Source organism: Ischnura elegans, chromosome 5 (genome assembly GCF_921293095.1).
Source record: "Ischnura elegans chromosome 5, ioIscEleg1.1, whole genome shotgun sequence".
In the NCBI taxonomy this organism is placed as follows: domain Eukaryota; kingdom Metazoa; phylum Arthropoda; class Insecta; order Odonata; family Coenagrionidae; genus Ischnura; species Ischnura elegans.
Genome location: NC_060250.1, coordinates 63,424,044 through 63,449,182, shown reverse-complemented (window position 1 = coordinate 63,449,182; position 25,139 = coordinate 63,424,044). Strand labels below are relative to the sequence as shown.

General features: G+C 36.3%; 1 protein-coding gene across 2 annotated transcripts in view; it reads left to right on the top strand.

Annotated features, from left to right (window-relative positions):
• Positions 1-8,885: 8,885 nt before the first annotated feature.
• Positions 8,886-25,139, top strand: part of LOC124158978 (diuretic hormone receptor-like) — a 326,846-nt gene continuing 310,592 nt past the window's right edge. For both annotated transcript variants that reach the window (XR_006864891.1, XM_046534428.1), the window contains exons 1-2: positions 8,886-9,196; positions 15,208-15,501. The gene's annotated coding sequence lies outside the window, so the exon portion shown is untranslated. The remainder of the gene's footprint in view (positions 9,197-15,207; positions 15,502-25,139) is intronic.

The following is a 25,139-nucleotide window of genomic DNA, read 5'->3' as shown; positions in this document are numbered from 1 at the left end:
GATGCGGCATCAATAAATTGCCTTTAACCCTAACATGATAACGGGTACAACATCGCCTCTTACCTGTTATTGAGTTCCCTGTGGAAGACAATAGTGGCAAAGAAGGTAGTGGCGCAACAACGGGTGAGACTTTGGAATTATTGCTCCCCCAGGTATGAGAGTTTGTGACTCAGTTTTTAATTAACACTGCTAAATTTTCAAAACTAGATCAACTCTGCTTTTGATCGCTGTGCTCAATTTTAAAAGAAGACTCCTCCCGCCGAAAGCTTAGGAATTTTTTTCGTATTTTATGACCTGGAGGTGCAACAAGTTAATGAATTGCTTTTGCCTAGTTATTTTTAGCACTTAGTCATCACAGAAGACGTAAAAGTGAAAACTATACTGTCGAGAATTTCTGTCTCAACGCATGATATAAAATTATGATAAAAAAAAATCATTCATTCATATCCAATACATATACATCATATATGTCATTCATTTAATATCCATATACTCACTGCAATAATTGTTCTGTCAAGCTTTCAATAGTCAATTGTCCAAAAAGAAAGAACTTCACTAACTATAATATTATACCTTTACTCAATTATTTTTCCACATGGAGTCATACACTCATATTTCTTACAAGTCAATGAAAGTTAAAAGAGGTTGCTATGCGAATTTGAAAATTGTCCCCACCCACACCTCCCGAGCACAAGAATTTCCCCCATCCACCATTTTTGGGGTGGCCCAAAAAAAGATGTATCCTCAGATGTGACGAATAATTCGACCTTGATGTCGCAGAAAAAAATGAAATTCGCCTCTCTCTCGCCTAGTACGCTCATACTGGTTTCGCAAACATTTGAGGCGTTAAAATCATCGGGAAGACTGGCACGTGGACAAGTCAGGCGAAATCATAAGGAGATGTGGGTTGGGTGGAGGAATTTGTCGGGGGAATGCGTCAGTTCAGTGAATCAGTTGAGATCTGTGAAATCGATAAACAGAATTTTCAATTTAATGCGAGATAAATGGGATTGAATATACACACGCAGACGAAAATATCTTCTAAAAACTAAATAGGGATGGAAAAAATAGATCCGTGTTTCTTGAATACATTTTCGTCGGTACTGATGAGATGCGAATGCGAGTGTGTAAATGATCTGAGAGGGATCGGCAATATTTTTTAATTTAACCGTAAGCGCCAAAGGATTCGTATTGGTTTAAAACTCCAAGTCAGTCTTCAGGTATTTTGTTTTCATTTATTTATTCTTTTTACGAAAGATTCAATTGGCTGACTACAAAAAAAAAAATATTCAGGCAATGCCTACTATTCAGGTTATTAATTTAAGAATATTCTTGTAAAAAAGTAAAGAGTATAAATAATCCTACGCGTTGCTATTTCGGCGGCTGGGTTTAAAAAGTAAAGTTTTTGCTTGAAATCTGAAAAAATATTATCATATATTTGCATTAAAATGTCCTTGTACCTCCATTGATGTTTCTAGACTACTTGTAAGAAACATGAATGGATCATTCCATGTGGAAATATTATTGAGTGTTCATTTTATTCTAATTTTAGTAAGTTCTATTTTAAGCATCCTGACCATAAAAAGCTCGGCAGAACAATTATTGCAGAGTTTGAGGGATATGAGTGAGTGGCTGATTTTTTTTAACAATATATTTACGTGCTTAATTTGAGACGGAGAGTCTCGGCAGTGTAATTTTTACCCTTACGTATGCTATGATAACCATTTGATATGAACAACTAGGCAAAGCCTATTCACTAAATATTAGATATAGGACAGAAAGTGGAGGGCTCAATTAGACTAGTAACATACTTTTTACTTATTTCATACTCCTCGATTCATTCATTCGTTCAGTGGACATTTTTGGCGAGTGGAGTCATAAAGTCTATAAAAAAGTGAATATTTCCCCATAGACAGTGTTATATATAATTTGAACAGATTTTGGCGTTATACAGTGGAAGTTAGACATATTTAAATAAAATGTGGTAGCAGTTTTCCAACATATTTTAATGCGTACGGCTCACAGAGCCGTCCTCTGGTAAAAGACATAGTATTGCATGTGAAATTCACCTTTATACCTATGACAAAGGGGTGGAAGAGGATTTCACGTGCTTGAAGAAGAGGTGGGAAATAGGTGTATAGAGTGGAGACAGTGAGAAAAGGTACAACTATAGAAATACGGGAAACCCATGGTGGAAGGAGGACTTTATGCATAACTGTAGAATAGCGACGCGTGGGAAGAACCACAGAAACCGGGAAGGCCCGGGAGTGGGGGTGAAGAAGAGTATAAAGGAGAAGCGGGAATAAGTAGCGGAAAAGAGGCGGAATAACTCGAGGCGGAAGAGGCGGAAAGTTTTATGCGGAATATTTGAGGATTATACTATCTGGAGAATAATTTTCCTATATTGATATTGTTATATTTAAATAACGCCAAAACGTCATCCGCAAAGATTCTTACAATTAAATTACAAATTAATGAAATTAAAATCTTGTAAAGCTCTTTAAATAAAAAAGTCTATGCATCTGAATGAAATATTCCGTATGACTAAGGTATACCGGGATATTTTTCGACATTGATTATGGGAGCTTTATGCCCTTGTACATGTTTCAGCTGTGGGTGAATATTAAAAGGACGTACACTTAACGTTTCGTGATTAGGTGGAAGGGAATATCTATTTTTTTCTGAAATAATGAATCAATTCATCTGCGTTTTTCTCTAGAGCAGGCACATTAAAAAAATTCTATCCTTTTAATGCTTACATAATCTTCATTTTAATAACATTCCTGGCGGTGCTGCTAAAAGTTGGCTCTAATTATTTTGTTTCACTGCCTTAATGTGAAATTTGCGAGGTCATAGCCCGGTAAAAGAGCAGGTTTTTATAAATTGAATGAATACGAGATTCAGCTCAGAGACTTGTTATTAAATGAAATACGTTAGTCGAAAATTCGATTTTTTTTGCTAGCTGCGGGCTCCGAGTTTAAAATTTCAATAGATTATACTTAAATAGGAAAAGATACTTTTGAATAGAAATAAATGGAAGGAGAATGCTAACTTGTAAAAGTCCACTGTTGGGAATACTATATTTTGGCCCAAGTGTCTCATATAAAATGAGTGCTTTGGATGCTGAGGGGTTGAATGAAAGGCTGCGAGTCTACGGTCGAGGAAAATAAGGTGTTAACTTTTTTCCAAGACAGTTCGTTTTTCTCGTGTAAAAAAGCTTCTATTGTGCTTTCTGGAGGCGATTTTTTTTAAGTTTTGGCCAAGCAAATCGCGGCTGGCTCCTGTGTTACAACGGGGTACATTTTTTGTTCATTTTGTTCATTTCTCTGCAGCCTTTATTGTCTCACTGGACTTGGGTTTCACACCCGGCTACTATTTCTTCCAAAGGTAATGTACATCCGAGATTTATTAGGTGCAGAAACTGAAGTCATGACCCTACCGTGAAAAGAGTACCCATTATTTTTATGATCTACTACAGAGGTCAGTGACCCATGACTCACAAAGCAGTATCACGTGGCCTGATTAACCAATAGTTATTTTGTTATTTAAGTACCTTAGTTAACGACAGTTCTTATATAAGAAGTAAATCATGACATATTTTGCAGTTATGTTTTATATAAATTTTGAGACCCACGAACTGGAGTATTCAAGAGTGAAAAATTTGCCCACGAGAATAGATCATATAAGCTTTGAAAGAACGTGAGACTTATTAAGATTTGCTTACCAGAGTACCAAATTTTGGTCAAAGTGGTTTAAATTGGTTAAAAATATTCTGGAGTTATGAATTTACCCAGCATTCCATTTACTTAACGTCAAATGTTGCCTCGCTCCACATCATCACATAGTGTCACTCGGAGTACATTGAATTTTCTACGTCAGCGATTTCCCTGTTAGATACGGCACCTCATCGGTATTCAACGATGGTTCAAAATTAATTTCCTCCTACTTTTTTGTAGATGTAATAAAACCTTTTAATTATAAGTACAGGCCTTCTGCTGCGGAAATGAATTCATATCCTGATTACATACCAAAATTACACGATAGTCATTTCCCTCAATGAACTCCTATAAAATTTAGAAGCGAGATTTATATTCAAGTGAATTTTAAAGGGGCGGATGTCTTTCATGATAATATCTCTATTTCAGATAAGATAAATAACTTTTGGAGGGGGTATTTTTGGTTTCAACTATTTTTTCAAAGTACACTTATCAGTACTATTAAGCCATTAATACCCTCATATCGATTTATCACCTTTACGTTAGTAATACGTAATTATTAATAATCTTAATAGCCTAGTGAATCTACGCATAGTTTGCTTTTGATATGTGAGGATAGATGTCACCTCTAAGCCATAAGAGCTGGATTTTCACACAGTGGATAGGAGTGCCTGTTCCTTTCTCTGTGCCACCTCGCACTACAGGTATTTTTTCGGGCCTGTCCGAAGGCTTCGTTTGGGATTTTTGGTTTTTAAACCAGGACCCCTCGAAAAGCAGCCATGTACTCTTCACACTTGGTTAACACGCTCGCCAATGGTTTATTTGTGCAAAAGACATCACTATAAGATAAGCGTCTTAAATCTACTGAGTTTGGATGACTGATTGAGGAAGTGAGAAACCAAGGCTTACAGGGGTTTACAATTTTACTAAGCAGAGCAAGATATAGAAATTAAGTAAAAAATGCAAACTAGATCTAATACATATTTAGAAGTGAATTTGATTTTACACTTTGTATCACCATAGAACAGTGATTGACTCGTTTCCATTGGACACCAATTTTTTGTTCATTTCTCCCGTTAGTTTCTGTACCTAACTCTGTTTAGAAAAAAAAACATTTTTACCCCTTGGTTACTCACCCCCTAAATTAATGTAAGTGTTGGCGGCAATGTTATATCACGGCGTACAGTTATATCTTTCTCCTGTTTAGATTTTAATGAGGTGATTTATTTCATGTGTACACTTCTCTCAGGCTCCCCACTTGGTTATATACTCCATATCTGCCGACGTTTCGAGTTCCGACTCAAGGCTCATCCTCGGGCCTGCTGGCTGTTGTTTCGAGGAAATGGCCATCTTACTATCTGTTTTTTGTTTGCTATGTCACATTGTTACAATTAATTTTGTGCATCAAAATATAATATGTAGTTATTAAAATGGATAATGTGTTTTTCGCAGATATATTTGTGTACATTCTATTTATTTATGTAACTGTTTTGTAAAATAATGCTCTGGAATTGAAATTTGGTTGTTGAATTGATGTGTTTTCTTTTTTATTTAAAATTATAAAACCGTTTCAATTTTATTTTCAGTTTTGTAAACCATATTGATACAATTTCGTAGGATCACTAATTTTTACAATGATTTTAGTAACGCATTTTTTTTCTGGTGTTCACGACAGGAGCTCTCCCCGTTATTCCCCAGTATAAATCTTTATTTTTCGCAAATATTTAATGGTCGTTCCGTTGAGAGATTTTCCTCGAAGTGCTCCATTTTTCATCTCATGTGCCTTCGTCTGATGTCCTGTTCCACCTTGTTAGTTTATGGCTCGTCTTTCTTGGCAAGGATCGCATTTTCTTTAAGCGCGGAAGTTCCATTTTCCTCACGGATTCCTTTTGCATTGGAGCTTTTCTCTGCCGAATGTCCGCGCTTAGGTCAGTATTTCATTGATTACGATGGTGATAACGGCATCAGTGATATTTACTTGCGAGGGTAGAGCAGGAACCGAGTGACACTGAAGATATAGAAGACGCACTTGATTACGAGTCGGATGATATGTGTAACGGATCAATCAAAGGAAAGTATTGATATTGCTTGTGCAATGCCCTGTGGGTGAAAGATGAATTTTTTTCTGTTTGGCCAGTCTATTTTAACTGCAAACAGTGGCGGATCTATGGGAGTGGCCAAGCCCCCCCCCCCCCCTTTGGACATCCAATTTACACTAGATAGAATGGTAATTTTTACTCGGACCCACAATACTTCTGGGAGTTTACTACCCCATACTTACCCCTATCCTGGATCCGCTACTAACTGCAAGTGCCGTTTGGCGAGTTTGATCAGGGTAATTATCTATTTATCTATGCAATTCGATATTTGACTTATAACATTATCTTTTGCTAAATTATTTCCATTCTACTCGTAGTATTTGTATATACGTCTACCCTTATTTTTCAGCCTTTGAGTATGTCATTATTTTTCATGATTTTTACGGGAGTTTCCAATCTACTGTAATATCTATTTTCTTGCCATGTAATGGATAATGCATGATGATTTACAGTTCACCACACAGATAATTCTGTCATAGCTCGCCATGCTGCGGAAATGCTCTGCGAAACGCTTTATTTTTAATTTCGTACCACTGATGATATATATGTTGACGCACCTCTCCTTTATTGCATTCCATATTTGGGTGGACGTAATCCCTCGTGTTTAAAATCACAGCCATAGAGGGTGCAGAATTAGGATTATTTGGAAAGTATATCAAACCAATTACTTATAAGCACAGTTTACTCGGTGGTTGGTTCTACCTCTTTGTGAAACACGCGATGAATGTATTGGAAAAATCCGCCGAGAAATAAGAACGATATATTATATAATATTATGATTGCTTACCGATGATGCTAATGACATAAAATGTATCCATTCATGCATGCAGTTATTTCAGTTATCAGTATTTTTCTGATGAGAGGTTTTAGATACTTTCCTCCTCGTTACCGGCTTTTTTCACTGGGCGGTGAATGGTACCATTTCAGACTCAGATACGATTGGAGCAATTGCCGTTGAAAACGGGCGGCGAGAGCAGAAGTAGTTGAATGGGCAATTGCTATAGGAAGGAAAGTATTATTATTACTTAAGTATTCTACCGATTAAGGATTCAGGCCATATGAGAAGAATTCTGAGATCCTCCCTCCCCTTCAACCACTTCCCTCTTCATTCACAATAAAGCCTACTTCCTTTCATTCTATCCAAAAATCCAAATCTTTTCCTTCCTCTCCCTCATTTACCTACGATTCTATTCTCTAACACAGTTTTCATGATCCCCTCCCCGCTAAGTACTCGCTCCATCCAACCTTCTGTCTCCTCTGTATCTCATCTAAAAGCTGCCTCTCCTCATCCACCATGTCCATCACTTTATCGTTCCTCCTCCTCTCCGTCCAATTCACCTTCTCCATTCTTCACCACACCCACATCTCCAATGCCTCCAGTCTTTTCTCGTCCTCCTTCCTAAGTGTCCACGTTTCTGCACCATAAAGCGCTACACTCCAGATCAGACTATTCACTAACCTTTTCTCTATCATTCTTACATAGCGAACCTCTCAGAAGCTCCTTCTTGTTCATGAACGTCTCCTTTACTAATGCAATTCTCTTCCTAATGTCCTTGTTACTGCATCCGTTTTACTCTAACATACTGCCTAAATAGTTGAACTGCTCAAACTGCTCAAATTTTCACCACCCAACATTACCTTCAGTTTCACATTCTTCGCTCGTGATGCTTTACAAAACCGCACCACCTTGGTCTCCTTGTGATTAATCCTCATCCCACTACTCCTCGCAACGCTCGTGAAGGAATGTATAGGAATTGAAAATGAGTCGGTAGGCAAAGACTAACAAACCGAAGTCCCTTGACTCGATTGCCGCGTTATCTTTAACATAGAATATGAATATTTCTGAATTTCATTGAATATTCAAAATAATCAGTTGATATAATATAAAGCGATAACATTATAGCAAGTAAATTTACGATTTAATCCCTAAAACGGCATTTATATAATTTATTTATGTGTAAAATTCGTAGTATCTGATTTATTTTTCGTCAATTATTAGTGATATAATAGCTTCTCAATGAAAATAGCTCTTGTTATCTTACAGGAGAGATCCGAAGAAAACTGTGTCAAATAAATATCAGGATTGAATACTGAACCAAGGTGATGATGGTATTGACACGTGATATAAATGGATGTGGAAGGTACTCCTGTAAATGGTAATAGTTTCTGTAATTCTAACTTTAAGCGCGTACGCTCGGTAATAAGTTAGGCTCTTTCATGCTTAAACAAAGACGATAATTATCTCCCTTGATCAGTTTAACTCATTCACGGTCGGATATTTCCACCGCAAAACAAGACCGAGTGACAGGTGGGGTGATTTTAGAATGACATTTGCTAGAGGAAGTAATAACAGCGGGATTATCAGGAAAATAATGGGAGGTGCGGTAAGCGGCTTGGAATAGGGCTTAATTTTCGTTACAGATTATTTTCGTAAGCGTGTGGGCATGCGTTAAATTCAGAAGTTTTAAAATATTCTCCAGTGAATATTAATTGCTCTCTTCGATTGACTTAATATAAATTAAGTACAAAGAGTAAAATTCAAGACATGTGCTAAAACTGAGACAATTTATTTAACATTTTGCTTATTATTTCACATATATCCCCCAATTTACCATAGTTGATTTGCAATTTAACTATTTTATTTTCGTTTTGTGTGCAAAAGTAGTTCTTAGATATGTCCCTCCACTCATCTATGGACTATAATTATTCTTCTGGTGCTCTTGGCGTGTAGACAGCAATCTGAATATATGCATATATATCCATCGGCTGTTGAGATAATTTAGATACCTATAAGGCTGAATAAATTAAGCTCCTTCTGGCACCTCCTCAGGTAATGATCACCCAGTGTTGAGCGGCAGATATGTTTGACGCAAAACAAGGAACGCGTGGAGAGATTGCAGAATCGGACTCGCGCGAAGAGGAAAGGGTAGACGGGTGACTTGGAGGGAGCTGGACCGGAAGTGAAGGAGGGGAGCGATCAGGGGAAGGGAATGGAGGGGAGAGCACGTGGGGACTCCTTCTCCCACTCGGGGGCGCCAGTGTAGTCATTTCAACATCGGGTGCCGTCGGAAGCGGTCGTGACGGGGAGCGGAGAGCCGCTGAGAAGGAGTCCGCTGTGAGATCGCAGCATCCAGTCAGCGTCTTGCGTCCGCACGAGCCGCACCTCCAGCTTCAGTGATCCGTTTACCCGCCACAATTTTTTATCGCTCGGAAGAATCGCGGTGGGTTGATGAAAGGGAAAGTTTTTTTCTCTTACGTTACGTGGGAAGAGGTGGACAAATGTAAGAGTTGTTGTTGTATCCGGAAGAAATCCACGTGCACCCCTTCGGAGATTACTACTTGAGCGGAGATATCCTCTTCCATAAAGGAGAAAAAAAAGGGGTAGGAGTCCAGTCATTTTTCTCCGTCCAAGTTTTCTCTTTCCTTCGTGCGTGAACATGTGTGTTACTCCTCTCTAGAGTTCTTTATCTGGCTTTTTTAAGGGTGAGTTTGGCGAAATTTTGTGTTTTTTTTTGACAGGTGAAATATATTCGTCATTTTAGGAATCGAAAGTGAATTTTTCAATGCGTTTATGAATGGGTGCATCGTTTTTTTCCGTTCTGACCCATAATCGTGAATTATTATCTAGCCTCTTCTCTATGCTACAGAGTGTGTTATACTTTATTGCTCCTGTTTTAGGCCTCAGTATATTGAAGACTTTATGAAAACAATCCATGAATGTTTCCTTAAATGTAGGAAATTTTGGTTAAATCTTTTATTTTTCCTTAGGCAGGGATATCCCCTTGTTTAATTCTATCAGCAAAATTGACGACAGCAACGTAGAAAATGCTTCAGGACCATGGGTGTTGGAATATAGAATTCTGCGTCAATGAACTTAAGAGTTTTAAGAGAGAGTTTTCGTTAAAAACTGCTTGTAAAGTTTATTGTATATTTGCTTACTTGGTTCTTATTTTTCTGTCAGTATTTAGACCGGCATGAAATTAAAAAGTGTAAGCTATCGAGATGATTTTATTTCCGAACTAGATCTGTACGTTAAGGGTACAATATCGGCATCTTTAAATTCCTGTTTGAGCCATTGCTCCTACTCTGAAATCTAAGTTGAATAGAAGTTGTGCTTTTTGATACTCATCATGTACTCTTATGTGAGTTGTTTGATTTCCTTCCATTATCAAACAAAGACTTCTAGGGTCGGGGTTGATTTCTCCTTGCTTGTTAATACAGATTGAATAGACGTTAAGAAAATTATCGAGTCTCATTATATAGATTCATTTATTTGCCGAAGCCAATCCCGAAAAGTGCTTCATTTCATTCCTTCTGATAAGGATTTTATTTTTTCATCCTTTTTACGAATATGAGACAGCAATTGCCAATTGGTGTTTATTTACTTCTTTCTCCATGGTGTATTTTTAGGCTAATGTTGGCCCATGCTGTGAACCTATCTTTTCCCCGTGAGGCTGTCCTTCTTTTTGTGGTATGAGATTCTAAGACACCGGTATCACATTCAGGTACCAACTATGGATAGTAATGAAATTAAAATGTGCAAAGGAAATTTTGATATTTTTTGCTATTTTCATGTCAATATGGATTGACATTTTAATATTTATAGAGACCAATTCATTGAGAGCTCAATTCCTCAAGTATGATTTTCACCGACGACTGAAATAAGACTGATTTAATGACATTTTACTTTAATTTTTTCACTTAATTGAAGTGCGCTTCATGTATGAAAGGATTTGATTTTACTCACTCTTTTGGCGTAACGTTATTATTTAATTATATTTGCAACTTAAGTAAATATTTATTTCAATTTATTTTGTACAGGGCGATTATTTTATTTTTGGTAATTTTTTTGTTACAATGGCCCATTCAAAATATAAATCATGTCAAGAAAGCCTCAATAAAGGCTACGCGTTCTTAGTTAGATTAATTATAATATTATTATGTGTTGGAAAGCATTTCTTTAGCACGTTGAAGGAACTAGAATTAATTTTTGTCTTTAAATTCCTTTCATCTTCCGCTATTTCTCTTTATTCCACCGTGTTTTGATTTACCAAGGTTATTAAATCTTTCATGAAATTGAGGAAAATTTGATAAGTCTATTCAATTGAATGATCTTTAGTCGTGAGGAAGCTTGTGGCTTCCATTGTTGCTTTTCATTTCTACTGAATAAAACGGAGAGTTATTTATCTCACGCGATTTTTACAGGTTTCCTGCAGTCACGATGCTTTTGAGTTTATTTTTCATCTACCACCTGAAAAATATGTGGTTTGGGGTCAATGTGCACTTGCAGTATGTTGAGTGAGCTTTGGAGTTACTGACATTAGATCTCGGTTTTTGAAAAAAAAACTTCAGTAAAAAATAATCAGTTTGAAAAAGTATGAGATACTTGCCGTGGGCTGGGCTGCTTTTTTTTTAATGGCAACATCTTCGCTGAAATAGTTTGAGCGTAGAAAATTTGTGTTCATGTGAACGATATGAGCATGTGTATTTGGCCAAGAGAGACATGTGCTGGTAGTGCCAAGAATCAAATTGTTGCTATTTTGTATTATAAATTGACTCATATACATTTATAGTTTGGAAAAGTCGTCATATCAATGCTACAGATGATTCAAACTTGAATAACGATAAGGAAATAGTAGATATTACTATGCTAAATGTACGTATGAATAATTTAATTCTTGAAAATATTTCGATTTTGTGATGCTTTGTCTTCAAAATATGGGATAATAACTAGTTAGTGAGTTTAGAATCAGTTATGCTGAGATATGAATGGGCGAAAAGCCATTCAGAACTGTAGAGTGTGTAAATGAAAGGAATAGAAGCATTTTACAGCGGTGAAGTTACTTATGCGATACACTTAACCAGGATAAAAGTTTTGAAGAGAAATAGTCCAAGAGACCTAGATGACAATGAAATGGAATGATCTTCGTTGCCAGTTGTTTGATCATCCAATTAGCAGCGGAACTATGAGGTGTTTCCTCGTGAAAAGTATGGCTCAGAATAGCATAGAAATTGATGAGTTATCTACTCATAGTTCATTCCTCCCAGGCTTGTCACCTAGGCATTTAAACTACCTGCATGGGAGTAAATTACTAGTAGTTAACCAGTTAAATATTTCAAAATTTGTAGTTAATAGCATTTGAAATATGGAGAACTCTTGCTTTGGAAATTCATGATCAATCATATGAAATTGTGTCTACGGCTAATAACCTGATACTCCTTATGGATAAGAAGTCACTGTAATATCTGCATTGGTTGTGATGTATAGCACGCAAGTTATTTGTGGGAAAAGTGATAATTTATTGAGAGATCCGAAAAGTTCTGCATTTTAGTGCCCGAGAAAGTATAAGATATTTTTAAAAATTAATTCCATATATTTAGGTGCAAATGCACATTTGACCGCCCATTTGGTTTGCCTTTTTTAATAAGCTAATAAATCTCAAAAGAATACAAAGTATCTTGTGTCCTGGTGAATATAAATTATGATGATCATGAATTGATGATTCGGCTCTCTGTCATGGCGGTTCCATATTACTATTGTTTAAATCTGATATATTCAAATGTCCCTAAGGCCTTCGCTAACCATCCTCCGGAGATATCTCTCTTTGTCCCTATCCTCATTTGCTTAGTCTTTCCACGTCTGTTCCTTGAGCACCGGCACGTGACGGCGTTAAGTCTCCCAGTCGGTTGCGTACTTCTCCGTTCCCCGCTTTTTCCACTGCGAACGCTTTTCCTGTACGATTTCCTTCGGGCCAGATTGTAGTGAGAACTCGGGACAATAATGTAACAATTTTATGTTTGCGAGAACAGCTCTCTCTGAAAATGCGAATTTCATTCATCTCTGTTTGTATTCAACTTGTTTCATCATCTTCACAGATCAATGCCATAGGTTTTATTTCGGGTGTAAACAAGCTTTGTTTTTAGGTTTCGGTAGTACTGTCTTGTATATCACTCATAAAACTGCTCTCGTTTTAATCTTTTTTGAAGAAAACTTAATTTTTTTAACTAGAAATAATTAAACGCCGAAATATTATTTTTCGATTCATTCCATATTCAGAGACATTAATATTTTTAGTTTGAATACAGATGATGTTGATAGGTTCAATATGTTCCTTATGTTGATTGTTTTTGTGCGATTGATATCTGGCTGTAAAAAATGCAAAATTATTTACAAAGTTAGGAACCCGGAACATTATGCAGAAAAAGATGTGTTTTAGTACTAATTATCATTAATAAGATCCATTTTCGTGAATGACTAATTTTTACTTCCTGATAAATTTATTTTACTTTCTCCCCCAGTAAATTATGTGGGTTATGAGCAGCAGTGGCAGATATTGCTGTAGTCCTAGTGCAGTCGACAACATTTTTTTTTACCATAATTCACACGCATTTCATTTTAGTGCTACGGCTATTAAGATGAAATACACTGGATACCATAATGTGTATCCGTCGCGTTTGCTGTCCAGGCTTGATGTCAGTGTACAGCCGGTGTGTTGTGATTGAATTTACTATGTTCTTCGTACTATTTTCGTAGTGTACAACGTTTTGTTATCAAACAGTTCTCGGTATTATGCAATGTCTTTCGCGGTGTTTATATTAAACACGTATCCTGTCGATCGATTTTTTCATTTGCTCGATAATTGAAATGACTCCTCACTTTCGATGTGTTCGTGATTTCCATATTATCTCAGGCTAATAATGAAAATTTATTTGCCGGTCCTTGAAAACGATATGCTGCAATTAAACGGACGTCGATAAACTAATTTGTCAGTTCTAAGTACATGCAAAATGTCAAATTTTGCACCATGAATTTGATCTAGATATGTCTGCCAAATCGAGAATGCATTTTTGTCAAACTTAAGCAGTACTCGTCATGGTTTCCCTAGAATACATCCTTATATATTCTTCTTCAGAAGCGATTTCTTTTCGGAGAATCCTTGTTGTCGCGTCTCAATCGCGGTCGGTACTCGTCTCTTCAGCTCTCTTCGGGTCGGAATCGTGCATTTGTGCTTTTTCACCCTTCCTCCGGTATCGACCATTTACTTTGGGCACCTTCCAAGCAATTCGTTCCGAAGATGTATTTTTTCAATCCTCCAGCTGCTGTGGGGGCGGACCCGAAATATTTGGGCCAACCTTTTTCTTCTCTCCCACCTTCTTTCCTGTCCCCTCAACAGCTTCTTAGCTGCAGCTTCTTCTCCAGATATTTTCGAGTCGCGTTCTCCACGAGTGTGGCTTTTTTCGTCTTGACTGGAACCGCCTTTGGAGAAAATTATTATGAATCGCTTCCCATTTTTTACGATCCCAACACCTTCTTAATAGCCCACATGTGGCAGCTTTGGGGGCTCCATCTGGCGGTAAGGTATCCTCTTTGGGTTTTTGGGTGAAACACAAATTTATCTCGGTTGATATCAAGAATTTTTTCTTGGTTTATATCCAAACCCTCAGGATTTTTGGATATAAAAATTTGGCAACGATCGACGGACAAATGTTGCAATTGCATCTCTGCATATAGGTAACGCATTTTTAAATGTATCTACATGTGAATTAATACTGCTAATTATTTTTCTGCGTGATGATACTGGGCTTGCATGTTATCTGCCTCTTCATTCGATAACGTAACTGTCGTGTTGTTATGATTCGCTTGCACTTATTTGAAAATGAAAATTATCCTAATGTTTATGCCCGAGTTTATCGGCAGTGATATGGGACTTTGTCATTTTATCTCAAATTTTTATCAAAAATATTTTTATGTGGTTTTGACAGGTATATGCAGTATTAGAAAAACAATCAATTTATCATGGATTATTTTCCACGCACACCAACTAAAATACCAACATGAGTTGCATAAAGTGTCACATTAAATAGCTCCTCATGCAAATATTATTTGATGAGCTTGAAACTGATATATTTCAGAGTATGTGCTTGTCATTACTAGTGTACTAGGTTATACTTTCTATGCTGTTATTCAACCGGGAGTTACGTCACTTGTGTCATTTTTACGAATAAATTATTGCTTGAAATTGTGGGAAATTCCTTAATGTAGGTAATTACTAGTAATTACACGTATCTGGTACCGGTTCTTACTAAGTGTATTCAAAACCTTTACAACACAAATTTTTATTGGATTATTGAGTCAATAGGTCAACATTACAATAATTTATTATTATTTTTCAAAAATGAAAATTTTCCCTCAACATGAAATATTCATCAATTGATTTTTTAGCACATTTGAGCTAAAACGCTAAATATTTATCAATATAATATACTGATATTAAGATAATGTTTACTTACTTTTTTATTTATATTTATAAGTGTTTAGCGTTGATTTTGTTGATGTGTACTTAAACTATGCAATATAAATATTGTAAACTATTATACATATTTTATTACAGGCTGCTCCATCATTGGACATTGTCCACAAGTGTCTACCGATTGGACTCGAGACGAGCTGCTGAAATCACCGTGAGAAGGACATGTCTGTGTTGAGCGTGTGATTGTGAAATGCGAGGTGGACTTATCTCTTCTGATCCTAACTTGATATCGTCAAGGACTGAGTCCGCGAGTCGCGATACACAAGGATTTCATTCACGCCGCTGTCGCGAGTGACGCCTCGTCTGTTTCATTGCCCACCAATAAGGCGAGCAGAAGGGATTCCAAGGCATCACAAGGTCACCTGCAGTGAAACAGTGAGTTTTTTTGCCTTTGTTCCATGAATGGTCGTATTTTGGACTGGACCCAATATTCGATTTATGAATTCCACACTCCAAGGGCCTTCTTCATGGCGAATTCTGCCCTCACAACTGAGGCCTAGTGACTGTTTGACAGGGGCCAAGTGATAAGATTTGTTTACTTTCTTAATAAATTCATTAATATTCATTGTGCTCATTAACTAACCAATATCAATGTGAAATATGCCTCAAGTATAGTGGACAGTGCAGTTTTAATTTCGCGTTGTCCCTAATTTGGGTTGTAATGGCTTCCACTTGAAATACGCTGTAATCATATTGCGGATATGACGTCTTTCCTTAGGCGGTATAGTCATGTTATCACTCCATCAAATCCAACATAATTATTTTATCATACGAGGCATAATAAATAATTTTTTATTTGTCCTAACATGTGGCCATTACTGTGCTAATATTATATCCTTAATGACTGAAGACTAGTGAGACCTCACTTTCTCACCATTGTAACTATGGCACTATCATGTGATTTTGTGGGTGAAAATCTTATCTTCGGAAACGAACTTGTGAACAAATTAGTCACGGGTGTTTTAGAGTTCCCTCTCATTTTGGCTTGATGAAAAATTCGTGCTGTGTGCTACCTTGGTTAACTTGATTATTTTGGATTGATACCCAAGCTTTTGTTTACATGTTCGCAAAATATTTTATTGAAGTTTGGAATTTATTTATTTTGCTGATAAATTTTGTTGCTTAAAATGTGATATGAACCGATAATAGTCATTATAGATTTTTTTTCAAACTGATTTTGATTTTTTATAACCATGATGGTCAGTGTATCATTGAATGGTCAGATGGTCATGGTATCATTGAATAGACTTGGACGTAACTCTCCGCTCGATTCCTAGATTTCATTGTTTTCTCATAATTTTATATTTGGGATTCAGTGAAATGAATGAAATGGCTTACTCTATGTACCAAGGCTGATTTCAGCCTAGGTACATACAGCGATTGCTCTCGCTTTATCATAATGGATTTAAACTTTTATTACGTAGGTACCATCCAAATCTGAAATTGTTTGAAAACTGAGGTGATAGGAACTTTTTTTTATTTATTTGGCTTAGAATATGCCTCATGAGAGTCACCTAATTCATATCCTTTCCTAATGATGTGCATAGTAAATCTCATTTTTTTGCGACCGGTAACTACTTCGCCGCGTTCAGACTTTCCTCAGTTCTCGGCGAGTAATACGTCACCGGAAGAGACAAAATGAGACCGATCAAGAGAAGGAGTGAAGCGTACTTTATTCAATTCAATGGCTTGGGCCGCGGGGATCTCTACCAATGGGAAAACAATGAATCGATTTAAGATACCGTTAGGAATGATATGAGGTCTTTGGTCATTGGTGATTGCATAATTAATTAGATGATTGCGTATTAAGGAAAACATGATGGAAGAAAGAGTGGTTTTTACTTTATTAAAAAAAAAATATTTATACATTTTTCTGCATTTCACTCACTGAATCAACCTGAAGGATGATTTGAACAGGTGAGGGTAGAATTCACCCCAGACTAAGCCGTAGGCGTGTGAAAATTTGAGTTCCTTTCCCTGGCCCACCTCGCACTTCGAGCATTTTGTTTGGGAGTGTCCGAAGACTTCGACCGTTACTTCCTTTAAAATAATTGCAATCGCTATGCGAATATTATCTGATTCTGTGTGCTAAAATCGAATAAATAAAAACAAACATAAACTAATCAAAAACTGTGAAGCGTTTAGGTCCTTTTTCTGTGCTCAGCTTTTTTTGCTCTCGTTTTATCTTCATGGATTTGAACTTTTGTTATGTGAGCACCATTCAAATCTGAAATTTTGTGAAACCTGAGGTGATGAGAATTTTTTTTGTGAGTTCTGTGGTTTACGACACACTGCAGCGGAGTCACTTCGAATCCATATCCTTTTACTAATGATGGGCATAGTCAATCTCTCTTTTTTGCGACCGGAAACTACTTCGCCGCTTTCAGATTTTCCTCTTAGAAACGCGAGTTACAAATTGGATTTTTCAGTGCTTCGGCTCTAAAAAGGGGCAAATCTCTCAACCGTGCTCGCTTCTCAATCTACCAGACGTTTCGTCCAATGATCTGAAGTCTTAGGACGACTTGCCTTCATCTGTCTTCGTGTGCGCTAGCATCCGGCAAAGCTACGCGTCCGCCGCGGTCGGCGAACAGGCCGTCCTTTGTGAATTAAGCCGTTTGAATAGGCGCATTCACCGGTGGATTAGTGAAGCAGCGTTACTTTTTTGTAGATAGCAGCATTGCCGACTGGTAATTTTATGACTTATACATTTCGGATTTTTGGCCTGAACTCTTTCGTCAGGCTTTAACGTGGATGATACTGCTACCACATATTCACGCTTGTTATTCTTTTTATTTGGCTCATTTATTTACTCTATTTTGGTCCAGAACAACTGTTGGTAATGTCATTTGTTTAGGAAGCATGTATGTGCTTAAAATCTTTCCCATAAACTGTTATTGTAACTGAATGTCTTTGCTTGAATATGAATGTAATGAATGTGCTAATTACTGGGGACTACGTTTTTATTTGCCAGTTGAAACCAGCAATATTCTTGCTTTCGTAACACTTTGAATAAGCTTTAGATTTCTAATTATCATTTGATCATGATTTGAAAAGACACTATCAGATTGTAAATGGTAACATTTCAGTTTTTGAACCGCAAAATTACCCATGGTAGAATGACCAGCAAGTGAGCAGATTTAACCACTTTTTCAAATATGGAATCAATATTCTGATTAGTTTTATTCCTTGTTTTTAGGGCTTTGACCTTGTAGTCTCATAATATTTTTTACACGTATATTTCTCATTTATCTCACACTTGCCAACCTATCATTCAACCGCTAGCGTAGGAAACCACCGCTACTCTTCACGCATCTCGGAAGTTTACCAGCTCTTCCGAAATATTGCTAAACAGACTCCGAAAAGCTTCGAAGAAGTTTATTTTAAGTGTCTTAATGCGTATTTCCCTTTCGTTGTAGCTATTGTTCAATTTTTTAACTGTTATAAAACTCTCTGATAAGGCAGGACTTTGTAGGAGTAGATTAGCCTTTTCAAAAATGATGCGGTGATAGACAACGAAAAAAGCTCGTTGCCTCACGAATCACACGCACTTCATAACGATTAGAATAAATATTAATAAAACATTTGACAACCGGAAAATTTGTGGTAATGTATACACACATATCTACTAAAAAATAATAGCTGTCTTTAATGCCTTTTACGCAACTGGTGATTCGCCGGCTCTTTACCTAAAGGCAAATCGAGACAGGCCGGCGATCGCGGGCTCTTTACCCGAATGGGTAAAGTGAGGTGATCGAGTAGGAGCTTTATTTTTACACTGATCTCATTTTGTCCGATGTAAGGTAAAGATTCCTTCAGTTGTACCACTGGATATACAGTCAAAATTCGTAAGCGAGAACTGGATATGTGCGAAACCTCCGATACATGAGATGCATGGCCAGGTGCCGTCATGTTTACCCTTGAAAACCTCTCAAATTAAGAGAAAAGGAGACAGAGATATTTTTTCGAAGAAAATTACAAAAGTTTACATTGCTGTATCTTTGAATCCAGTGAATCAAGAGATGCTGTTTCAGAGTCCTTTACAAAAGGAACAATCTATTTTTTTATAAGAGTTATGGGATCGAAAAACATATCATTGATAATACCACTAGAGGATCTCTAAATATATCAACTGATTTCTTCAAATAATATTTGTAAATAGTTTATAGTTTATAGAAAGTAACATACATAGTAAGTACATAATTGAGAATTCCTTGCACTCTCCTCCCACTTCTTCCTTATTTGTGCCTCTATAGGTAAGAGAGGTATTTCTGGAGCCTTTTTAAGTGAGAAAATTGGTTAGTGAGAAACCACTGTAAGCGATAAAAAAATTAAACCCTCCCTAATCAAGGTTTAACTGTAAATCTTTTGCTGAGCCTAGATTTGTCACGTAGTGGCTACGTTTAAGTTCGTTCCTGGAGCAATTACATACCCTTTTACTTTCTAACCCTGAAATTTCTATTAATTTAAAAATTATGTCCTTAACTTCCTCAACATCTTAAATGGTTTTGATCGATTCGATTGGTTAAAAAAAAATCTAATAACGCTATTGATCATGAAACCAACTACTAACAGGATTCATATTATCGCGGTTTCGTTGAGCACGTGAATTTGCGAGGAGGTGAAGAAATTTATGAATACACGCCTGAACGTTTTTCGCATTCTCCCCAAACCTTGCAGCCATGCAGCGTCAAAGGAGTTGAAATGCAAGTGATTTGAAATCGCTGAAATAATTTTTGGATTTATTCTCTATGCTTAATTTTGTTTTAAAAACTTTTGTGTAGTTTTCAATTTTGGCTGAAGCATAATTATTAAGACTTCGGTCGTATGCCCATTTTGGTGATGGTAAGCCCAGCTGGTGGTGTACATGTTATTAGTCAAAATTTCCTTCTACGCTGCGTCATCGATATTTATTTTATTTTGCAGGAATTTTCCTATTGAAGAAGTTTTAGATTCTGACGTAACTAAAGCGCCGCTGGGGTTTTCGGAGCAATGAATCTGTAATTGTAATCAATGAATCTCTCACACTCGGTTGAAGCCTAACCCTTCTCAAGAATCGAATTTTTCCTTGTACCTATCGTTTCAAAAACATCTAATTAAATTTTCTCATTATTAACGCTAGGAATCTTCATTTACAAGAGTGTTCCTGATATTCAATCACCACAGTTTTCGAATTAAGGGGAAGCTTCTGGGACTAATTCCACTTAAAATTTTAAGCAAGCCATTTCCTTGGCTGATAGTCCGTTGGTTAATGGCGAGACGTTTCGATAATTCACCTGCGGAGAATCAGTCCACGTCAGTCGTCTATCGGATCTGTGGAATTTTAGCCTTTATTCTATTTTACTACCACTCCATGTAAGAATACAGGCCAACAGTCTGAATGAATAATAATAACCTGTGTATATTCGAGAAACAAGTGACAGAAAACGCTCCGAAAATATATGCTTGTCTCGGGTAAAACATTTCATGGGGAGTTTTCATAAGAATGGAATTTAATTGATATTATATTCTATTGCTTTTTGCAATATGTGCATGGTAGTGATCAAATAAAAGTACAAAAAGTTAGGTGATGAAATATTCTTCTAATTATATATCCGCGGAAAAGTGTCACCACTTTACTCGTTAATTAGGTAGATTTTGTAAATGTTGACCAAATAGTCCACTCTGAGCTACTTTAATTTTAGAGTCAATAGAAAGCATAAATTATAACTACAGGTAACCTTCCCCTTACAACTGTCACCCAAATGTTTTGCATATATACAGCTCCGTAACCAAAAATCCTCATTGTACTTGATAATGACTTGATGGTCGAAACGCGTCGTACTTTCAATAATAAACCTGTGGAAAAGTGCCATTTCTCCGTTCTTTTAATACTTATAGATTGTCTTTCCACTATATTTCGCCTGCTTCTGTTACTTTTGCAATCTGCCTGTAAAATTAAATACATTTTCTTTGGTAGAGCATTGTTGTGTTTTAGTGTAAATCGTCAGAATAGTTTGGCATACCTTCCTTAGCGTTGCTGTAGATCCATGGAATCGTTGTTCTTCTTTTCTCTCTCGTACATTATTAATGACAACTAGGGGTCAATACTTTTCCCATTGAGATCGCATTTCTTTCTTGCGTTCTGGGTTTTCCGGGGGCAGACGTTAGAAATTCTTCTTCGCGATATAAAACATCCTCATTTAACTAGTGTTTTCCGTAGGCTGTATGCTATTTAAGGTATAAATAACAGTATTTAAAAGTTGCCTCCCAATGTAGGATTTAACAACAATGACCCATTAATTTTTTGTCATACTTATCTTCTTTATTCAATCATGGATTTTTGTATCTTAAAATATACCATCAATTATATCCAAAGTCATCACTATATATGCATCAAAGCAGGGAATCAGAATGAATCAAATTTTAAAAAAATAACCACATTCTATGAGTTACTCAGTATTGTTGCTCTTCGTCACTGAAAACTGTTTTTTATGTAGCTACTTAGTATTAAATTAAAATTTTCTGTTTTCCAAAGTTGCCGCTCAACTGAAAGTATGGAAAAGTGTCGGGAAAAAGATTAAAAATCAAAGAGAGGCAATGGGACCTAAGGTTAGTGAGTATTAGCGTCGAGAAGAATCAGCATCATTATTCATTCCATTCATGGCAAGGTTAAAGATTTATATTACACACTGGCGACGCCTTGGCGAGTTGTTAACGCTCAAAAAGAGCTAATTTTATGTGATTTGCAATTGTATAGAAGCTTATTGTATTCATTGTTCTACTATATTATAAAAATTTCTTTCTTTGCATTTATATTTGTAACTATGAGTGTTTCTTAGGTTTATCTTTCGTAGTCTCGTATTCCCATTCTGTGTTCCAGCAAGGGAGGCTTCGCTGCATCCTTCATCTTATAACGCTTATGGATAGTTTAAGTCTTTGTCACTCTCAATTACTCAACTTTGGATGCTGCTACATCTCTATTCCTAGCTTCATTGACAGGGCGTGAAGCGGTTAATTTTCCATTATTATTTCATGTTTTATTGATCTGCTCTGAGATTGTATTTTTCTCAATACTCTTTTTCGCTCACTCTTTCTTCAGGCATTAGCACTTCATTCCTTCCCAATGGCACGTGGTGACATTGTGGGCAACTGATTGGTATTTACCGGCAAATGCGCTAAAATTCGCTAACGTACCTTCATATTTATAGATCGTGGTGTGTTTTATATTTGAAAAGTATAATATTTCTTTTTCTGCCGAGCGAGATGATATGGAGGATGGAGCGTTGGTAAAATCGCCGATGGTCCCCGCTGGGTTTCCAGCCGGTTTCATTTTACGTAATTACAATGTAGTACATAAGTATTGAAACTGGACCCAATTTTACTGCTTTCAAGGAGATTACTAAAACGTAAAATGAAATCTGTTTCGCGAACGATTCAATAAATTCAGTTATAATTTAAACTCTACACTTAATTTGCTTTTATTGCTTTCGCTTTTTGCTTTTTTTGGATGACTATGTGGTTTTACTGGTGGCTTGACTATGTTACCGGCTGTTGAAGAGCTTGTTTCGCTATCGGACGATCTAGATTAATTTTCTATTTCATCTTTTACTGCAGATGAGAGATTGCAGGTATTTTGACTTTAATGAATATTTTTCCCATAGCGTATTTTTCAGCCCAACCAATTAGCTGGGCCTTTTGCGTGCCACTAACTATGCATCAGTTTCATTGATATTTTTATTTACCTAAGTCGCCATTTTTGGTAATTGATTTTCCTTTTACCTAACTTTAAATTTTTGTATACCTATATTTTTTCCTGTTGTAATTAGCTTCACCGTCGACGTTTCTTCTTTCAATTGGGCAAAAGAATTGGATTTCGGTTCTACCTATTGGAATATGCAAATCAAACTATAATTTGCATAAATAAAATGGATAAAAAATGTATCCAATAGAAACTCGTTTCGGCTTGGCTCATTCAATTTTGGAAGCTTCCGATTCAAATCTAATCTGACGAACTCATTTGTAAGTTTCGGAGAGATTTTAACCATTTTTTATTTTCTTACGCATTGTATTTTTATGTTTTTTTGCCAATTTTAAGTATGCCCTTTATACGCATGAATATATTCTAAAGCCTATGGACTTTATCTGTCATATTATGGATAGTTAAGTGCATGCAAGTTTAGTTTTTAGCAACGCAACCTCTCAGCAATGTTAGTAATATTTTGACTAACTTTAAAATATCATGACTCAAAGGAATCTCCGGTAAAGATTCTCATAACTTTTAGTATTTGTTTGATCAATTATTTTAATCGTTTTTAAGCCTTTAGTACTCCATAATTAATATCAAGTCCTTTGGCCCAAGGTCATTGGTTAGATTTATCTACCTGATGGTTTAAGATCCAGATCTATCGCGTATCACCATAAAGGTTAGCAATGGTTTATTTTAATATAACTCAGCTTTTAAATGTGCTATAAATAATATAAATTAGCTATTTATTTTGAGTATATAATTTTGTAAGTGTACGAACGTTAAATAGAGGGTCACAAGGACTTTGAACTTAATAGCGTACTCTATAATTCATAATTCCATCAACTGGAAGCTCCTGATTATCTGTTAATCTTAACAAATTAGTTTATGGCCCTTATTTATGAGTTCAAGCAGCAGCAAAGTTCATAGTCCTAAATTCAGTTGGAATACATGCTTAACAAAACTTATTCAGCAAAAAATTTTTCTTTCCGATAAATAAATTTATTGGTAGATATTGATAGCTTTTAAATTAAGAATTATGCTATAAATAGTTGTAAATATCTTTATCACCGGAAAGAGTGCCTTGAGGATTTTTACATCGAAATATCAAAAATAAATTGAGCAAAACCCTAACAGCCAAATCGTTGGTGGGCATAACAAGCCAAGGTGTAACTCAAACCTGCGACCTTGCATTTGGCAGGCAAGAACTAAACCCCTTTGTCAATCTAGTCGGCAATTATTATTTCTTTGGGTGATTTTCCATAATGATGATGCTACCCCTCTCAAATATACAGTGTTTAGAATGCACTACGTATAAATATCAATACATGTTTCCTTTAAAAAGTTATCTTTGAAACCATTGGTGAGCTACCATGAAATTACCTTATGTATCTCAATTGAAATATATTTTACTTATATATAAGGATGCAATAGTGATCAATATTTATACTGTGTTTCAGCTATGACGCTGGCATGACGTTAAAAACTCTCTTCTTTCTATCCGCGGGGCGTCGGGGTGCGGGATGGCGTCCACTGTTATTGGCTTCACTCAATGGGTGCGAATTGTTGGAACGTGCATATGATTCGAAACGGCCCCCAGATTGTCGGCGAGAAGAATTGTGCGATGAGGAGTCTCGATATGAGAGAAGTCTCTTTCCTCGATAGGGCACGTGATCTGCATCTACATTGAGTACGTTGGCCTACTTGAGAAAGGGTGTTGCGCCTTCATCAAATATAAACGGAACGTCGCGCCGTTTTTTTATATTTTCAAAAAGGTTTTATATAACTCTTTAGTTTGCTTCTATTTAATCCTAAAGATTTTTTCAAATGCTATTCAGCTCCCTATAATTCTTTGGTCGAAGATTTTTTTAATTTTGGGCATTGAGGCATTAAGTATTCATAATATGGGACATGATGCATCGAAAGATTCGTGGTCATCGAAGTCATTGCTTCTTGTTCGGCTGCAATTGTTGTGAATCGGTTTGAAGATTTTCGGCCTACGTTGGAACACTTGTATCCAAGACTTATCTCAGAGTTTTAGCCCCTTCAATGCTTCGCAACCCTGGTTAATAACTAAATTTTGCATAGGTTATTTATTTTCGTTTGCCTTATGTACGCCTATGGTATATTTCCTAGTAAATATATTTTAACACGAGGGTCGTTCAATAGGTCTTTAGAAAAAGTTTAAAAAAAACACTTTATGTTGGGTCAATTTTTTATTTTTTCATTATGGTCTCCTTTCAGCTCTAAAAATTTTTGTTGGGATTTATCCAAACATTTTAAGCCTTCA